A 15993-nucleotide genomic window follows, 5' to 3' on the forward strand; every position below is an offset into this window, starting at 1 on the left:
GTGTACTGCACGGCTCTGCGCTGTGTACTGCGCGGCTCTGCGCTGTGTACTGCGCGGCTCTGCGCTTTATACTGCGCGGCTCTGCGCTGTGTACTGCGCGGCTCTGCGCTGTGTACTGCACGGCTCTGCGCTTTATACTGCGCGGCTCTGCGCTGTGTACTGCACGGCTCTGCGCTGTGTACTGCGCGGCTCTGCGCTGTGTACTGCACGGCTCTGCGCTTTAAACTGCACGGCTCTGCGCTGTGTACTGCACGGCTCTGCGCTGTGTACTGCGCGGCTCTGCGCTGTGTACTGCGCGGCTCTGCGCTGTATACTGCGCGGCTCTGCGCTGTGTACTGCGCGGCTCTGCGCTGTGTACTGCGCGGCTCTGCGCTATGTACTGCACGGCTCTGCGCTTTATACTGCGCGGCTCTGCACTGTGTACTGCGCGGCTCTGCGCTTTATACTGCGCGGCTCTGCGCTGTGTACTGCACGGCTCTGCGCTGTGTACTGCGCGGCTCTGCGCTATGTACTGCACGGCTCTGCGCTTTATACTGCGCGGCTCTGCGCTGTGTACTGCACGGCTCTGCGCTGTGTACTGCGCGGCTCTGCGCTGTGTACTGCGCGGCTCTGCGCTTTATACTGCGCGGCTCTGCGCTGTGTACTGCGCGGCTCTGCGCTGTGCACTGCGCGGCTCTGCGCTGTGTACTGCACGGCTCTGCACTGTATACTGCGTGGCTGTGCAATATACTACGTGGACATGCATATTCTAGAATACCCGATGAGTTAGAATCGGGCCACAGTCTAATAATCATAAGACTACGGATAGTGGTTTGGAATTGTGCTGTACTGTCACTTTAAGAGCTGATATTATCTGACAAAACTTGTGACCTGGTGAGCTGATGTAGATTTCATAGGAGTTGGCATAGTAACTGTGTCTGACTGCGCATATCAATGAGCTAATCAGCCAGGTGGCAGTTATTTTTAGAAATTGCCTCAGAAACCAGCCCATTATAAACGTATAGGAAAATTTCTCCATTGAAACGCATTGAAAGACTTTTTTCAAACACAAATTGCGCAAAAACTACAAATCCGATCGACACGAAAAATACTTAGCACACCTCTCAGGAATGCTGGCTTCGAAATGACACCTCACTGGAGTCTGTGAGTTTAGCGGTTCGGGCCGCATTACGTGCGGACTGAATAATAAGAATAAGAAGAAGTTTACCACGGTGGAATAACAGTATAGTGCTTTGTTCCAAAGCACTATAACTAGATGGGTATTTCCTGAAGGAACTACAGATAGTGCTTTGGAATGGTGCCCGGGCTGCCCCTGCAAGACTTTCACACTTGGGTGCCCCTCAGGCGCTGGCTTGGTAGTTGTAGCCCCTAAAGGGGTGAGGCCACTCTGGGACCGATTTGGTGGGCGGGGTCACTCTGGGACCAATTTGGTGGGCAGGGTCACTCTGGGACCAATTTGGCGGGCGGGGTCACTCTGGGACCGATTTGGCGGGCGGCGCCACTCTGGGTCCGATTTGGTGGGCGGCGCCACTCTGGGTCCGATTTGGCGGGCGGCGCCACTCTGGGTCCGATTTGGCGGGCGGCGCCACTCTGGGTCCGATTTGGCGGGCGGTGCCACTCTGGGTCCGATTTGGCGGGCGGCGCCACTCTGGGTCCGATTTGGGGGGCGGCGCCACTCTGGGTCCGATTTGGCGGGCGGCGCCACTCTGGGTCCGATTTGGCGGGCGGCGCCACTCTGGGTCCGATTTGGCGGGCGGCGCCACTCTGGGTCCGATTTGGCGGGCGGCGCCACTCTGGGTCCGATTTGGCGGGCGGCGCCACTCTGGGTCCGATTTGGCGGGCGGCGCCACTCTGGGTCCGATTTGGCGGGCGGCGCCACTCTGGGTCCGATTTGGCGGGCGGCGCCACTCTGGGTCCGATTTGGCGGGCGGCGCCACTCTGGGTCCGATTTGGCGGGCGGCGCCACTCTGGGTCCGATTTGGCGGGCGGTGCCACTCTGGGTCCGATTTGGCGGGCGGCGCCACTCTGGGTCCGATTTGGCCGAACAGCGCCACTCTGGGTCCGATTTGGCGGGCGGCGCCACTCTGGGTCCGATTTGGCGGGCGGCGCCACTCTGGGTCCGATTTGGCGGGCGGCGCCACTCTGGGTCCGATTTGGCGGGCGGCGCCACTCTGGGTCCGATTTGGCGGGTGGCGCCACTCTGGGTCCGATTTGGCGGGCTGGGTCCGATTTGGTGAGCGGGGCAATAATTATAATAAGACTATAGATAGTGCTTTGAAATTGTGCTGTGCTATCACTTTAAGAGCTGATATTATCTGCCAAAACTGTCCTGCTAGGGTCATGTACAGTTCGCAGGCGTTGGCATAGTAACTGGGCCTGACTGAGCATATCAATGAGCTAATCAGCCAGGTGGCAGGTACATTTCAAATTGCCTCAGAAACCCGGCCATTATAACCTATGTGAAAATTTCCCTATTGAAAAGCATTACAATGAGGGGAAAAAACATTTTCAAACGCAAATTGCGCCAAAACTACAAATCCGATCGACACGAAAAATACTTAGCACACCTCTTGGGGACGCTGGCTTCGAAATGACACCTCACTGGAGTCTGTGAGTGAAGCGGTTCGGGCTCCAGAGGAAGAGGCGTGGCTATTGAACAGAGGGTCGGCTGTGTGCTTGGCTGTGGACCGTGTGCTCCTGGGAAGGGAGATTTTTCATCTGGGACTTTTTGCCTGCCCCTTCCCAGGAAGCAAGGACTGTTCCTGGGACTGAGCTTCGGGGCTGAGCCCCTGGCTCCCACCCCCCGGTGCAAGCCGGCTGGGGGTGGGAGGCCTTGCATATCACCAAGAAGCCCCGTGTACCATCTAGCCAGTCCCAGGACCAAAAAGCCATGGGAAAAAGTGGCAAAAGCTCGGGGGGGCCGCAGGCCCCAGAAGACGGGGACCCCTAAGGCCGTGGCCGTGGCGGTTCCTCCTCCCGGAGGAGGAGAGGCGGCCAGTGGAGGTGCGGCGGTGAGCCCCCAGATATGGGGCTCTAAGGCGGCAGGGGAGCCGACTACCACCTACGGCTCCCGAATACGCGCGCACGTCCACGAATACGAGGAGGCCGCCAAACAGCTGAGGATACTCCGGGAGGAGTTGAAGGGAGCCAGGGCAACTGCTAAGTGCAAGCTCCCTGCCTCAAGGAGAGCAGAGGTCGCCGCCACGGTGAAGAGGCTGAGGGGGTCTATAGTCTCCCTGGAAGACCGTAGAGCGGAGATCCTGGCGGGAAGCGGCCCCTTTGAGGAGAAGCTAAGAAATGACGACCGGTTTAGGGCCATGACCGGTGGGTCTCCTGAGGGGTCAGGAGACCCCGACCAGGTGGAGGAAGAGGAGGAAGATGGCGGTCCATCTGCGCCATATCCACCTGAAGGCCTGGGGAATAACAGCACCCAGGTATCGTATAGCGGGATAGCCCCTGAGCAAGTGGCCCTCCCGTCGGACTCCAGTAACTCGGAGGAAAGCGGGAGCGAGGGGGAGGATGGCGGTGGTACTAGCAGTCAGGGGGGCTGCCTCATCCTGCAGCAAGTGCGGCAGATCGAGTCCCCAGCACGGTTTGGCGAGCTGTTGTTTGGGGATGAGGTCTGCGAGGATGAGGCAACCGGGAGGGGGAAAAAGCGTAAGAAGGCAAAAGCATCAGTGGTGGAGAAGTTTGTCTACGCCCCCCTTCCTGGGGCTCCCCTGTCCCGTTGTGCGGAACCCGCTACCCACCCCGGCTCGGGCCCTGTTGTGGGTCCGCAGCGAGGGAGCGGGGAGAGGAAGGTCTGCCCGGATCGGGGCACCATGCCTGGTGGTGGTGTCTCGGATTCGGGCAGTGATATGGAGTGCGGTGCCGGCAGTGCCGGGGTTAATGGTGGTGGTGCTCGGGCTAAGTCCCCTGTGGCAGGGGGGGCTGGCCCGGCACCTGGTGTGTGGGCAGCCGGGGCCGCATCTCCGGCGGCGAGAGCTGGGGTGTCCGGGTCCCCCACATGCGGATCCGCTCAAAAGGCTGGATCTTTTTTGGGGACCCGGAGACCAGGAAAGGGCGCGATTAAAGTAAAGGCACAATGCAAAGTGCTGGTCGCTCCCCTGGCGGTGTCCGTGGCCAGGTCGGGTGCCCCTGTGCGCAGATCCAGCGATGGGTCTGTGCCGGAGGTCCCGCCGCCGCTGGACGCCGAGGGGGAGTGGCCTGTGCTGAGGGGGTCAGCGGTGGTGGCGGCTGGTGCGGGTGCCGTGCCCCTTGGCGTCAGTACCGCGGGGGGCCCTGGGCGAGCCCCGGGGTCTCCGGTGCGGGTGGCGTCGGGGGGCGTGGCTTCCCCAGCTGCGGGCCCAGTTGTCCCCTCCATGCCTGTGCCTGCGGTCCGTGAGGGGGGCGTGGCCTCCCCGTGTGTTGCCCGACCCGCTGTGGTTGTGGCATGCGGGGGGGGTGTGCCCTCCTCGGCTGCTGTCCCACCCGCCGCTGTGGTTGCGGCCGGCGGGGGGGGCGCAGCCTCGGTGGTCGCGGGACCCCCCGCTGTGATCGCGGCCGGCGGTGGGGGCGTGGCCTGTGCGGCTGCGGCCCCGCCTGCTGGTGCTGTGGTCGGCGGGGGGGGCGTGGCCTCGGCGGGTCCGCCGCGAGTGGCTCCGCCCACTCGAAAAAACAACAGTACAGTGGCAGCTAAAGCCGGCAAAGGGGTGCCGGAGTCCCCTGCCCACTTACCGTCATCTGGTGGTGCGGGGGCTCCGGTGCCTGAAGATAAAAGTCCTAACTGTGGTCCCGGTATGGAGCGGGGTCCGGTGGCAGAGTCCGGCCCTGCTCCAAGTAGTAATAAAGTTAAAAAAACGGCTGCCGCAGAGCGCTCAGGGGATGCTGCTGCTCCTGGGCTCAGGCGGGGCGGTGTGACTGTTGAGCACTGCTCTGCGGGCCTTAAAGGGGCAGCGGCACCCCTGGGGACGACAGTATGTGCTGCACCAGGAAGTGTGCAGCAGGAGCCCCCAGCAGGAAGGAAGGTTAGGGAAAAAAAAAAACATCTGATTGTTAATAAAAATGATACTGGGATAAATGTGGCCGTGGCGAATGTGGAAATGAATGACGGTATGGATGGTGTGTTGTGTGCTGGGGATGTGGGGGAGGGTATGAATGGTGTCACAAGTGTTGCAAGTGCGAAAGGTGTGAATGGTGCGGATGGCGGTACGGATGTTGGTGGTATAGATGGCGGTGCGGGGGGTGGGGGGGAGGCTGGTCCATCTGCCCCCCCAGTCGCTCCCCTCCCCCTTTCTTTTGCGAGGGTGGTGGCTGGGGCTCCAGGGGGTTCACGGGGGGATCGGGGGGTCTCCTCGCCTCTGGGTTCCGGGGACGGCGTTTTGCAGCGCCGTTTTCTGGAAGCCCTAAAAAACGGAGAGCGGTCGATCATGGTAGAGGGAAGAGAGGTGGACCTGTCTTTCTGGCTGGAGAGACATGGCCTGGCCGCCTTCCAAGATAAAAGGGAAGGGGAAACTGTATGGTCCCTCCCGACAGCCGGGCAGGGGGTGGCGAGGAGGAATGTAGTCCGTCTTCGCTGGAGGGGCAGTGAAGCTTGCCCACCCAGGAGCAGGGTGGTGGAGCTCCTCATGAAGATGGGCTTTGGGGTAGTTGATATCTTTGCCCTGATTCATCCTGCGGCCACCCTCTTCTTTGACATCAGTTTCGTGCGGCCAGAGGGGCTTGAGCTCTTTTGGTCGAATTACGAGCTGGTGAAGGGGGAGCCCGGCTGGCGAGATTTCGCTGTGCAAGCGGTATCTCGCCAAAATGGCGTGAAGAGGGTGACCGTTGTAACATGTAACGAGTCACTCTCTGGTGTTGACATTCTGACGTGGCTTTCCCGCTATGGGGAAGTCACGGACGTCCCAAAAAAAAATCTGGACGAATTTGGTATTTGGTCAGGGGGCTGGACCTTCATGATGAAGTTGAAGGTCTCAGGGGGTACGGTCACCCACATCCCTTCCTCTGCGTTCATTGGAAGGGACCGGATCCTGATCTTCTATCAGGGGCAGCCGAAGGTCTGTCACAGGTGCGGTGATCCCCGCCACTTCAGCGCAAGCTGCAAGGTGCAGAAATGTGCCTTGTGTGGCGGGGTAGGCCATCTCGCTGCATCCTGTAAGGATATTCGGTGTAACCTGTGTGGTGATCTGGGTCACCCGTACAGCCGCTGCCCTCGCTCTTTCTCCAATTCTGCTGCTGGCCGGGTGGGGGGAGGCCGTGAGGGGGAAACCTCTGGCGGTTCGACCTCTGCCGCGGTAGGTGGTAGCGGCGGGGGAGGGGCTGAGGGGTCGGTGAAGAGAGACAGAGCCCGGAATCCTGCCTACCAAAGGAGGCAGGAAAGGCGCCGCGGGGGTGGGGGGCAGGGAGAGCCTCAGGCAACTGGGGTAATGTCTGCTCCCCCCTCTGAGGCATCGGCTGTTGTCACTGAGGCCCCGGGGGAGGCGGAAGTGTGCGAGGAGATCAGGAGGATGGAGAGGGAGGATAACAGGGCTGACTCCGACAACTCCTCCCAGTATGAAAGTGTGGATGAGGAGGTCACGGATCAGCCGACAGTAAAACAGGGTGAGAAACATCGTACCAAAAAAGGGGGGAAGAAGAAAAGGAAGGTTACTAAGCCTTCTGGTCCTTCGCCCCCTCCCCTGACCGTGGTTGTGCCAACGGAAGGGCTCACCGGCTCCCCTCTGATTGCCCTCTCCAACCGGTTCCAAGCCCTCGAGGACTCTGCTGAGCCGGAGGTCGGGGGTGAGGGACCGGGGGCGGCACCTGGGGGGCTTTCGGGGGGCGGCGCAGTCTGTCCTCCGGAGGACGTTGTTTCCTCTGGGGGGGGGACTGACCCGGAACCCAGAGGCGAGGATACCAAAAATAAAATGGATACCTCATCCTCTTTAAAGAGGAAGAACATGTCTGACCCAGTCCCTTCTTCGGGGGGGAGAGGTAAAGAGGATGGGGTGGGGAAGAAGAAGGCTGTCTAACTCAATCACCCATGATGGCTGAACTCACCCCGTTGACTCTGGCGTCGATTAATGTCGCCAGCATAAAGTCTGATGCGGCTAGATTTGCGGCCTTTGATTTTTTCACCCGAATTGAGGCTGAAATTTTGTTTTTGCAGGAGACCAGACTAACGGACATGGGGGTCATCCACAAGGCAAAAAAGGAGTGGAGGTGTGGGCCCTCATACTGGTCTCTTGCGGCCGAGCCGTATAGCGGGGTGGCGGTCCTTTTTAAGACCGCTGAGGTGGAATGCCGACGGGTTATTGAGATAGAAATGGGGAGGTGCCTGGTCTTAGACATCTTCATGAGGGGACAGGAGCTTCGGCTCATAAACATCTATGGCCCACAATCTAAGTGGGACCGTAAATGTCTCTTCATGAAGATCAAGCCCTTTCTTTTTACGAGCCGGCAGGTGGTCTTCGGTGGGGATTTCAACACCATTACGAGATCCCGTGATAGGGGAGGTCCCGGAGGCCGCCTGGCTTATGATAGCATAGCCCTAAATAGTCTAGCTAGTGAAGCTCGCCTGGTGGATGTCCACATACGGCACACCCCAGGTCACGAGGGTTTCACCTTTCATAGAGGTAGCAGTAGGTCTAGAATAGACAGGTTTTTTTTGAAGGAGGACGCCATCTTTTCTGCAGTGTCCGCCGTTGAGGTGGAGTTCTCCGATCACTGTTTAATTTTCTTTTCTCTGAATGTTACAGAGACCCCCCGGATGGGAAGAGGGCTGTGGAAGCTGAATTCATCCCTTCTGGAAGAGGCGGAGGTGAGACAATCCTTTGAGGCTTTTCTTCAGAGCCAGGTACCGCTTTTGGATCTCTGTAGTACTAAGTCTGAGTGGTGGGAGATCTTCAAGAAAAGGGTGGCGGGGTTCTTCCGTCAGCTCTCGAGCCTCAGAAGTCTGAACAGGCATCGCTTGTATCAAGACCTGAGGAGGAAACTCGAGCAGCTCGTCTCGACTGGAGGTGACCGAGAGGAAATCTCCAGAGTGAAATCTTTGCTCAAGGGGTGTCAGTATGATAGGCACGCATCTTTGGTTTTTGAGAGGGATTTCGGGAAGTACCGCTCGCCCGACCCTTACAGAAACTGTAAGATGTCAGTGAATTGTAAGGTGGTGACAGGACTGATCGATAGTACGGGTTCCCTGAACAGATCCAAATCAGGGATCCTGGAGGTGGTCAGGTCCTTTTACTCACGCCTCTTGAGGAAGAGGGATCTGGATCGAGATGGGATGTCGGCTTTCCTGGCTGAAACTGTTCCTGAGCCAGGAGATGACCCCTCTCTTTATGTTTTGGCCGAGGTAATCAGGGAAGAGGAAGTGAGACTGGCCATTGATGGGCTCCGGCCCAAAAAATCGCCAGGTCCGGATGGCTTAACATCCGAGTTTTACAAGACTTTTAGGGACTCCTTGGTCCCCCTCTTGACTGAGGTGTTTAATGAGTGCCTCTCCTCGGGTGCTCTTCCCAGTTCAATGAGGAAGTCGGCCCTGATTATTTTGTCAAAGGGTAAGGACTCGTCCCGTATCGAGAATTGGCGTCCCATAGCGCTCCTCGATACGGACCGAAAGATTCTGGCAAAGGTGTTGTTTAATCGGCTGGTGAAGTTTGCACCCCGGCTCCTTTCGGGGGCTCAGCACTGTTCTGTTCCAGGCCGCAGTACTTTTAGTGCTGTGCTCGGTGTCCGAGAGGCAGTGGAGCAGGGCATTGCGGGTCGCTGGAAGGGGTACTTGCTGTCCTTAGACCAGGCAAAGGCTTTTGACCGGGTGGATCATGAGTACCTCTGGTCTGTCCTTCTGAGGTATGGTCTGCCGGGGAGGTTTGTCAATTGGTTAAAGACCTTGTATGAGGGGGCTGAGACTTTCCCGCTCGTGAACGGTTGGGTTGGTCACTCTTTTGAGGTGAGCTCCGGGGTCCGTCAGGGCTGTCCTCTGAGCCCACTTTTATACGTGTTCGCGATCGATCCCTTCTTAAGGAGGGTAGATCGTGGACCGTTGGTGGGAGTCGGGATGGACCGGGCGGAGCCGGGGGCCACTCTGAGGGTGGTAGCGTACGCCGATGATGTCTCCCTTTTTGTATCCTCGAGAGAGGAGGCGGATTGGGTCATGTCTGAGGTCGTGCGCTACTCGGAGGCATCCGGGTCCATGATCAACCGGGAAAAGTGCGAGAGTCTCTGGCTGGGAGGGGGAGATCCAAGTTTTGATCTCCCGGACACCCTTCCAGGGCCCCAGTCCTCCGCTAAGATCTTAGGCATCAATTTTGGCCCAGGGGACTATCCCCAACAAAATTGGGAAGGCAGGCTCAAGATTGCCGCCCAGAAGGTGGACCAGTGGAAGGGTTGGTCTTTAACCCTGAGGGAAAGGGTCAGCTTGGCCAAGGGTTATTTGCTTCCTTTGTTAATTTACTTGGGCAGTGTCTGCATCTTGCCGGAATCTCTCTGGACGCGGGTCTATAGCCTGTTCTTCCAACTGTTATGGGGGAACAGGCTTAACCTAATCAAGAGGGAGGTCACGTACCGCACGAGGAGACTAGGTGGGTTGGGTATGGTCAACCCAGTGGTGTTCTTAGTGAACACCTTTCTTAAGACCAACATTGCCAACCTCTGGACAGAGAGGGCTCCTCCGTGGGTATTCTCCTGCAGGGGATGGTTTCGGCCTTTCTTCCAGGAATGGGAGACAGGAGGGCAGGTGAAGGACCTACGAACACCACATGGACATCTCCCGGCTTATGCTACCCCGGCTCTGAAGGTGATCCGCCGGTGGGGTCTGGGAATGTGGGAAATCAGGACCATGTCGAGGAAATCCCTTGACAGTAGGGTCCTGTTGACCCATTTCCAGAAGCCCCTGGTGCTCAGAGATTGCCCAGGCCGGGATCTGGAGGGGGGGCTCGGGTTGTTAAATTCTCCACGGATCCCCTCGAAGTTTTGGGACTTGGCCTGGCGCTGCTTCCATGGGAGGCTGTATGTGAGGGACAATCTGAAGTTCAGGAACTCTGATGATCGGGGTTGTCCCCGTGAAGAGTGTGGCGACACGCTGGAAAGCATGGAGCACTTCCTCCTTCGGTGTCCCTTTAATACAGGGGTCTATAACCGGGTGGGTGCTTCCATAGGCTGGCCTAGGTTGGCATCCCTTTCCTATCCGGAGTGGGCTTATGGGGCATTCAGATCCCTTGGTGGCCGAGATCGGGGCACTTTATTCCTAGTTAGTGTAGTTGTTAGGTTCTACACCTGGAATGCACGGTGCCTAGTTTCAATACAGCATAAAACCCTCCCCCGGGATGAGGTGGTTAGTAACATCTTGGGTGACCTGGGTAAGGTGCGCTCTTTGGAGTTCGGGAGGCTGGGTGCGAGGAGGGCCTCTTGGCTTTGGAGGGGTCTCTCCTTTTAATACGTACCCGAGGGAAAGCTTGGTTGAGTGATTAGGGGCTTCCTAGGTGTTTGGGAGGCTGGGTGGGAAGAGGGCCTCTTCACTTTTGGAGGGGTTTCTCTTCTTACTCTAGGGACAGATTGGTTGTGTGACTGGGAGAGGGAAGGATAAGGTGGTGTGGGGTGTTGAGGGACAGTTATATAGGGATAGATAGGGACAGGGAGGGACAGTCTAGGGATAGGTAGATAGTTAGTATTGTTAAGTTAGGTAGAGTAGGGATAGGTAGGGGCATGTAGGGACAGATAGGGTCAGCTTTTTGAGGGGCAGTTTTAGTTGAGTAGGGACAGGGTGTTTGTGTCGGTGTTAGGGTCAGGGCCTCTTTAGACTCCTATTCCCTGGTGGTGGGCTGATGTGTGGCACGCTTAGTCTTTTTGTTTTGTTTCTGGTAGAATTAATGGATATCGGGCTTGAAGGTGCCGAACTTGGGCCTTACAGGTTAAAGCTGTTGTTTTGGTATTGTGGTATTTTGATGTTGTGTTAGTAAAGTTATGATCTGTAAATAAAATTTTGTATGTCTGTATTTTATCTTGTGGTATGTATAGTTAGTATGTTGTGGGGGGTGTAGTTTAGGTTGGGTGGGGGGTGTTTGTTGGGGGGTTGCATAAGGGCATATGGACCCTGGAAACAATATAAGGGCATGGAAACTTTCATGGACCCGGAGGAAAAAGTGTGGTGTATTTTTCAGAGGGCATGAACTTGCATGGACCCGTGGTGGCAGTGTGGGTGGAGGGGAAAAAAAAAAAAAAAAAATAAAAAAAAATAAAAAATAAAAATAAAAATAAAAATAAAAAATAAAATAAATTAAAAAAAAAAAAAAAAAATTTAATTGCTGTGTTTAGAGTGTTATAGACTGTTTAGAGTGTTAAGTTTGTTTAGCTAGGTTGGCTTTTTCTTTTATTTTTTGGGCAGCATGGGCCAAATTTTCTTTTCTAGTTTTATATGTATATATGTATTAAATAGTGGGGAGTGTGAGTGTATGTGTGAGTGTATGTGCGAATGAATTTTTCTTTACTTTAAATTTTGTCTATTGGATAGGAAAAATGGATGTGATGATTTTCCTGCTGGGGGTTTCCTAAAGCTGCAAAGTTAAGAGACTCTGAGGCGTGGGAAAAAGAATTCTTAAATGCTGGTTTTATTTTTGTAAGATATGTTGTGTATTTCTGTTTTTGTTTGTGTTTTGTATTTTTTATAAATAAAAGAGATCCTGAAGGAACTACAGATAGTGCTTTGGAATGGTGCCCGGGCTGCCCCTGCAAGACTTTGACACTTGGGTGCCCCTCAGGCGGTCCGATTTGGTGGGTTGGGTCAATCTGGGTCTGATTTTGTGGGCGGGGTAAATCTAGGTCCGATTCGGTGGGCGGGGTCACTTTTGGTCCGATTCTGTGGGCGCGGCCACTCTGGGTCCGATTCGGTGGGCGGAGCCACTCTGGGTCCGATTTGGTGGGCGGGGCACCTTAGGGACCAATTTGGTGGGTGGGGTCACTCGGTCCGATTTGGTGGGCTGGGCACCTCAGGGTCTGATTTGGTGGGCTGGGCACCTCAGGGTCCGATTTGGTGGGTGGGGTCACTCTGGGTCCGATTTGGTGGGCGGGGTCACTCTGGGCCCGATTTGGTGGAAGGGGTCACTCTGGGTCCGATTTGGTGGAAGGGGTCACTCTGGGTCTGATTTGGTGGAAGGGGTCACTCTGGGTCCGATTTGGTGGGCGGAGCCACTCTGGGTCCGATTTGGTGGGCGGGGTCACTCTGGGTCTGATTTAGGGGGCGGGGTCACTCTGGGTCCGATTTGGTGGGCCGGGCCCCTCGGGGTCCGATTTGGTGGGCCGGGCCTCTCGGGTTCCGAATTGGTGAGCGGGGTAATCTACTATCTAATTGTCTAAGGGCACTTCCGTCTTTCTGTCTCACAACACCGCTACGTCATCATCTCGTGAGACCGCAATGCACTCTTGGGACCGGAGCGCGCAACAAGCATCGGGTACCGGCCACTCCAGGTGCAACAAGCATCGTGTACCGGCCGCTCTAGGAGGTGCAACAACCATCAGATACCGGCCGCTCCAGGAGGTGAGTATGTAACTTTTTTATTTTAATTTTTTTTTTTTTTTAACAGGGATATGCAGTATACTATGTGACTGGACAATATACTACGTGACTGGGCAGTATAACTACGTGGCTCTGTGCTGTATACTGCGTGGCTCTGTGCTGTATACTGCGTGGCTCTGCGCTGTATACTACGCGGCTCTGCGCTGTATACTACGCGGCTCTGCGCTGTATACTGCGCGGCTCTGCGCTGTGTACTGCGCGGCTCTGCGCTGTGTACTGCGCGGCTCTGCGCTGTGTACTGCACGGCTCTGCGCTGTGTACTGCGCGGCTCTGCACTGTGTACTGCGCGTTCTGCGCTGTATACTGCGCGGCTCTGCGCTGTATACTGCGCGGCTCTGCGCTGTATACTGCGCAGCTCTGCGCTTTGTATTGCGCGGCTCTGCGCTATATACTGCGTGGCTCTTCGCTGTATACTACGCGGCTCTGCGCTGTGTACTGCGCGGCTCTGCGCTGTGTACTGCGCGTGTCCGTGCTGTGTACTGCGCGTGTCTGCGCTGTATACTGCGCGGCTCTGCGCTGTGTACTGCGCGGCTCTGCACTGTGTACTGCACGGCTCTGCGCTGTATACTGCGGGGCTCTGCACTGTATACTGCGGGGCTCTGCGCTGAATACTACGCGGCTCAGCGCTGTATACTGCGCGGCTCTGCGCTGCATACTGCTTGGCTCTACGCTGCGTACTGCGCGGCTCTGCGCTATATACTGGGTGGCTCTGCGCTGTGTACTGCGCGGCTCTGTGCTGTGTACTGTGCGGCTCTGCACTGTGTACTGCGCGGCTCTGCGCTGTGTACTGCGCGGCTCTGCGCTGTGTACTGCGCGGCTCTGCGCTTTATACTGTGCGGCTCTGCGCTGTGTACTGCGCGGCTCTGCGCTGTGTACTGCGCGGCTCTGCGCTGTATACTGCGCGGCTCTGCGCTGTGTACTGCGCGGCTCTGCGCTGTGTACTGCGCGGCTCTGCGCTGTGTACTGCGCGGCTCTGCGCTGTGTACTGCTCGGCTCTGCGCTGTGTACTGCGCGGCTCTCCGCTGTGTACTGCGCGGCTCTGTGCTGTGTACTGCGCGGCTCTGCGCTGTGTACTGCGCGGCTCTGCGCTGTGTACTGCGCGGCTCTGCGCTGTGTACTGCGCGGCTCTGCGCTTTATACTGCGCGGCTTTGCGCTGTGTACTGCGCGGCTCTGCGCTGTGTACTGCACGGCTCTGCGCTGTGTACTGCACGGCTCTGCGCTTTATACTGCGCGGCTCTGCGCTGTGTACTGCACGGCTCTGCGCTGTGTACTGCGCGGCTCTGCGCGGTATACTGCTCGGCTCTGCGCTTTATACTGTGCGGCTCTGCGCTCTGTACTGCACGGCTCTGCACTGTCTACTGCGCGGCTCTGCGCTGTGTACTGCTCGGCTCTGCGCTGTGTACTGCGCGGCTCTCCGCTTTATACTGCGCGGCTCTGCGCTGTGTACTGCGCGGCTCTGCGCTGTGTACTGCACGGCTCTGCGCTTTATACTGCGCGGCTTTGCGCTGTGTACTGCATGGCTCTGTGCTGTGTACTGCGCGGCTCTGCGCTGTGTACTGCGCGGCTCTGCGCTGTGTACTGCGGGGCTCTGCTCTTTATACTGTGCGGCTCTGCGCTGTGTACTGCATGGCTCTGCGCTGTGTACTGCGCGGCTCTGCGCTGTGTACTGCGCGGCTCTGCGCTGTGTACTGCGTGGCTCTGCACTGTATACTGCGTGGCTGTGCAATATACTACGTGGACGTGCATATTCTAGAATACCCGATGAGTTAGAATCGGGCCACCATCTAATAATTATAAGACTACAGATAGTGGTTTGGAATTGTGCTGTACTGTCACTTTAAGAGCTGATATTATCTGACAAAACTTGTGACCTGGTGAGCTGATGTAGATTTCATAGGCGTTGGCATAGTAACTGTGTCTGACTGCGCATATCAATGAGCTAATCAGCCAGGTGGCAGTTATTTTTAGAAATTGCCTCAGAAACCAGCCCATTATAAACGTATAGGAAAATTTCTCCATTGAAACGCATTGAAAGACTTTTTTCAAACACAAATTGCGCAAAAACTACAAATCCGATCGGCACGAAAAATACTTAGCACACCTCTTGGGGACGCTGGCTTCGAAATGACACCTCACTGGAGTCTGTGAGTTTAGCGGTTCGGGCCGCATTACGTGCGGACTGAATAATAAGAATAAGAAGAAGTTTACCACGGTGGAATAACAGTATAGTGCTTTGTTCCAAAGCACTATAACTAGATGGGTATTTCCTGAAGGAACTACAGATAGTGCTTTGGAATGGTGCCCGGGCTGCCCCTGCAAGACTTTCACACTTGGGTGCCCTTCAGGCGCTGGTTTGGTAGTTGTAGCCCCTCAGGGTTGAGGATTTGGTGGGCTGGGCACCTCAGGGTCTGATTTGGTGGGCTGGGTCATTCTGGGTCCAATTTGGTGGGCGGGGTCACTCTGGGACCCATTTGGGGGGCGGGGCCACTCGATGCACTTACTTTTCACTCATGGGACCAGGGGTGCACTTACTTTTCACACACGGGACGAGATGGTGTCATAGTCACTTTATTCTGATGTTTGACTTTGATAAATGATCATGTCCTAAAATGGACACCGTACATTTGCATAGCTGCCATCTTTGGAAGGTCAAGTTGGGGGTAATGGAAAGTTCGCCATTATTTCCTATGGGAATTTTTTTTTTTAAATGCAATTTTTTAAAAAACTACAAATCGGATCGACATGAAAAATACTTAGCACACCTCTCGTGGACGCTGGCTTCGAAATGACGCCTCACTGGAGTCTGTGCGTGCAGCGGTTCGGGCCGCATTAATTGCGGAAAAAAACTGAATAATAATAAGTTTACCACGTTCGGATTACAATAATAATACTAGATGGGTATTTCCTGAAGGAACTACAGATAGTGCTTTGGAATGGTGCCCGGGCTGCCCCTGCAAGACTTTGACACTTGGGTGCCCCTCAGGCGGTCCGATTTGGTGGGTTGGGTCAATCTGGGTCTGATTTTGTGGGCGGGGTCACTTTTGGTCCGATTCTGTGGGCGCGGCCACTCTGGGTCCAATTCGGTGGGCGGAGCCACTCTGGGTCCGATTTGGTGGGCGGGGCACCTTAGGGACCAATTTGGTGGGTGGGGTCACTCGGTCCGATTTGGTGGGCTGGGCACCTCAGGGTCTGATTTGGTGGGCTGGGCACCTCAGGGTCCGATTTGGTGGGTGGGGTCACTCTGGGTCCGATTTGGTGGGCGGGGTCACTCTGGGCCTGATTTGGTGGAAGGGGTCACTCTGGGTCCGATTTGGTGGAAGGGGTCACTCTGGGTCTGATTTGGTGGAAGGGGTCACTCTGGGTCCGATTTGGTGGGCGGAGCCACTCTGGGTCCGATTTGGTGGGCGGGGTCACTCTGGGACTGATTTAGGGGGCGGGGTCACTCTGGGTCTGATTTGGTGAG

The sequence above is a fragment of the Ranitomeya variabilis genome, chromosome 2 (genome assembly GCF_051348905.1).
Source record: "Ranitomeya variabilis isolate aRanVar5 chromosome 2, aRanVar5.hap1, whole genome shotgun sequence".
In the NCBI taxonomy this organism is placed as follows: Eukaryota; Metazoa; Chordata; class Amphibia; order Anura; family Dendrobatidae; genus Ranitomeya; species Ranitomeya variabilis.